Source organism: Taudactylus pleione, unplaced genomic scaffold (assembly GCF_031769625.1).
Source record: "Taudactylus pleione unplaced genomic scaffold, aTauple2 ptg002768l, whole genome shotgun sequence".
Taxonomy (NCBI): Eukaryota; Metazoa; Chordata; class Amphibia; order Anura; family Myobatrachidae; genus Taudactylus; species Taudactylus pleione.
In genome coordinates, this window is record NW_028287143.1 from 332 (window position 1) to 4,823 (window position 4,492).

Consider the following 4,492-nt stretch of genomic DNA (forward strand, 5'->3'; position numbering starts at 1 on the left):
TAAAAAGTGGGAGACACATATAGAAACCGTTGTAATTCCTACACCGTTCACCTGATTTGGATGTAATTACCCTCAAATTAAATCTGAAAGTCTGCAGGTAAAGCTCATCTTGTATGTTTCATTTCAAAGCCATTGTGGTGGTGAATAGAGGCCAAAATATGAATATTCTGTCAATGTCCCAATATTTATGCACCTGACTGTAGGTAGCCGGTGGGGGCCTTCAAAATAAACTGCAACCAGATACAGCTCAATAATTGCTTTTTGGACACATCATTTTTTAAACAGTGCCCAGATACGGCCCAATTTTTGGAGGGCCTTTTTTTTTTTTTTTTAACAGTACTTAGATGCTGGCTACAGAGGAGGGTGCTCAGTTACAGGCGGCCACAGACAGAGTGGATGCAGGAGGACCACTCTCTTCACTGTTCCCGCTGGCGACTGCAACACCCTATTGGCCAGTGTCAGTAAGAGCAGGGGGAGATGATGGCCAGGGTCAGTAAGAGCAGGGGGAGATGATGGCCAGGGTCAGTAATAGGGGAAGGGTGAGGATAATGGCCAGTGTCAGTAATAGGGGAAGGGTGAGGATGACGGCCAGTGTCAGCAAGAGCAGGGGGAGATGACGGCCAGTGTCGGCAAGAGCAGGGGGAGATGACGGCCAGTGTCAGTGTCAGCAAGAGCAGGGGGAGATGACGGCCAGTGTCAGTAATAGGGGAAGGGTGAGGATAATGGCCAGTGTCAGTAAGAGCAGGGGGAGATGACTGCCAGTATCAGTAAGAGGGGCTATTAGTCAATAATGGGGGAAGGGTGAGGATACTGGCTAGCTGTAGGAGGTTATTGTGATTTTGCCGGGTGTCTGCTGAAGTCCATGATGTGGCCAGCTAGCTTTCTCCCCGGGACAGTGGACATGATGATGCCTCACATGGAGCTCATCATAAAGGAAAGCGTGGGGAGAACACTGATTACTGGGTAGTCACTGAGGTAAGTCCTCTGCATTGATAAAATAACAGACTTCCCTACACTGGAGGGCTGAGCCTATATACCCTAAGGGGGCAATCCCAAGGGGGAAAGCTTCCTAACAACAGGAGGATGGGGAGGAGTATATACCCTATGGGGGGAAAGCTTCATGTCTGACAATAGGAGGATGGGGAGGAGTATATACCCTATGGGGGGAAAGCTTCCTGTCTGACAATAGGAGGATGGGGAGGAGTATATACCCTATGGGGGGAAAGCTTCCTGTCTAACAATAGGAGGATGGGGAGGAGTATATACCCTATGGGGGGAAAGTTTCCTGTCTGACAATAGGAGGATGGGGAGGAGTATATACCCTATGGGGGGAAAGCTTCCTGTCTGACAATAGGAGGATGGGGAGGAGTATATACCCTATGGGGGGAAAGCTTCCTGTCTGACAATAGGAGGATGGGGAGGAGTATATACCCTATGGGGGGAAAGCTTCCTGTCTAACAATAGGAGGATGGGGAGGAGTATATACCCTATGGGGGGAAAGTTTCCTGTCTGACAATAGGAGGATGGGGAGGAGTATATACCCTATGGGGGGAAAGCTTCCTGTCTGACAATAGGAGGATGGGGAGGAGTATATACCCTATGGGGGGAAAGCTTCCTGTCTAACAATAGGAGGATGGGGGGAAAGCCAGAAGTAATGGCTGCTATGAAGTAGGAAGAAGAAAAATATTTATTTATTGGACACAATCACTTGACCGTTATGATTATTTCTGGCAGTATCATTTAGTAATTTACCAGCGCAGTAACCTGTAGCCGTCATTGGTACATAACCCCGGTTAGAGCGCTGCAGCGTGTTCCCACTTACACAATGTCCTTCCTCTTTATCACAAAGCTTCATATACACCGTAATGTAATAATGGAGCATTAATCTTCTATGTTTCACTGAGCCGTCGTCAGGTCCCTGTAACGGCAGAGGAACAGCGCCTAAATTGCGTAATAACGCTGTATGTACTATATCAGTGTAATTGTAGCCTAAGGTGCGCAGTAACGGTGTATGTAATATATCAGTGTAATTGTAGCCTAAGGTGCGCAATAACTGTGTATGTAATATATCAGTGTAATTGTAGCCTAAGGTGCGCAATAACGCTGTATGTAATATATCAGTGTAATTGTAGCCTAAGGTGCGCAATAACGCTGTATGTACTATATCAGTTAATTGTAGTCTAAATTGCGCAGTAACGGTGTATGTAATATATCAGTGTAATTGTAGCCTAAGGTGCGCAATAACGCTGTATGTAATATATCAGTGTAATTGTAGCCTAAGGTGCGCAATAACGCTGTATGTACTATATCAGTGTAATTGTAGCCTAAATTGCGCAGTAACGGTGTATGTAATATATCAGTGTAATTGTAGTCTAAATTGCGCAGTAACGGTGTATGTAATATATCAGTGTAATTGTAGTCTAAATTGCGCAGTAACGGTGTATGTAATATATCAGTGTAATTGTAGTCTAAATTGCGCAGTAACGGTGTATGTAATATATCAGTGTAATTGTAGTCTAAATTGCGCAGTAACGCTGTATGTAATATATCAGTGTAATTGTAGCCTAAGGTGCGCAATAACGCTGTATGTAATATATCAGTGTAATTGTAGCCTAAGGTGCGCAATAACGCTGTATGTAATATATCAGTGTAATTGTAGCCTAAGGTGCGCAATAACGCTGTATGTAATATATCAGTGTAATTGTAGCCTAAGGTGCGCAATAACGCTGTATGTAATATATCAGTGTAATTGTAGCCTAAGGTGCGCAATAACGCTGTATGTAATATATCAGTGTAATTGTAGCCTAAGGTGCGCAATAACGCTGTATGTAATATATCAGTGTAATTGTAGCCTAAGGTGCGCAATAACGCTGTATGTAATATATCAGTGTAATTGTAGCCTAAGGTGCGCAATAACGCTGTATGTAATATATCAGTGTAATTGTAGCCTAAGGTGCGCAATAACGCTGTATGTAATATATCAGTGTAATTGTAGCCTAAGGTGCGCAATAACGCTGTATGTAATATATCAGTGTAATTGTAGCCTAAGGTGCGCAATAACGCTGTATGTAATATATCAGTGTAATTGTAGCCTAAGGTGCGCAATAACGCTGTATGTAATATATCAGTGTAATTGTAGCCTAAGGTGCGCAATAACGCTGTATGTAATATATCAGTGTAATTGTAGCCTAAGGTGCGCAATAACGCTGTATGTAATATATCAGTGTAATTGTAGCCTAAGGTGCGCAATAACGCTGTATGTAATATATCAGTGTAATTGTAGCCTAAGGTGCGCAATAACGCTGTATGTAATATATCAGTGTAATTGTAGCCTAAGGTGCGCAATAACGCTGTATGTAATATATCAGTGTAATTGTAGCCTAAGGTGCGCAATAACGCTGTATGTAATATATCAGTGTAATTGTAGCCTAAGGTGCGCAATAACGCTGTATGTAATATATCAGTGTAATTGTAGCCTAAGGTGCGCAATAACGCTGTATGTAATATATCAGTGTAATTGTAGCCTAAGGTGCGCAATAACGCTGTATGTAATATATCAGTGTAATTGTAGCCTAAGGTGCGCAATAACGCTGTATGTAATATATCAGTGTAATTGTAGCCTAAGGTGCGCAATAACGCTGTATGTAATATATCAGTGTAATTGTAGCCTGAGGATGGATGTGACGTGTTGGCGCGGAATGACTCACTGTGATAAAGAGCTGGACACTGTCCGCTGTGATTGCTGACTGTCTGTCCCACAGATATAGCATCTTATAGCGCAGTGTTAGCTAACCTTGACACTCCAGCTGTTGTGGAACTATATATCCCAGCATGCCCTGCCACAGTTTTAGCATGCCCTAATAGCAAAACTGTAGCAGTGCATGCTGGGTTATGTAGTTCCATAACAGCTAGAGTGTCAAGGTTAGCCAATACTGTTATAGTGCCCTCCACGGTCTGTATAAAGTACTAAGTCACCGCTTATGTTTCCTGTATTATTTACCCGTAAACACTGATAATAATAGAAACCACATTTCCGTCACAATAATAGTAATCGGTCACAAGACTGTCTCCTTCATCCTGTAGTAATTCCATCACATAGACAGGTAATGCACATAATTACAGGACACACAAAGATACAAGTATACAGTGTGAACCCGCAATTGTCACAACGTGGAGACGACTCTAAGGCTGGGTTCACACTAGGCGAGCCGCAAAGCCAATAGAGCGATATATCGGTCGGGCGGTACACAGTGCTTGATCCGGTGAAGGACCGCCCAATATATCGTTCACCTGCACTATTTACCTTCCCGGCGTCATCAGCTGGGTCGCTCCATCCGCTGTTCACCGCCAATGGAACGACCCCGATGTCGGCACGCCAAGTGCATACACACTGGAAGGTCCGTACTGTCTGGGTATGTCTGTCCAATTCGGCATAACGTCTGAGAAATCATCTAGTGTGTACCCAGCATTACTTTCCTCTCTCAGGGCCCTG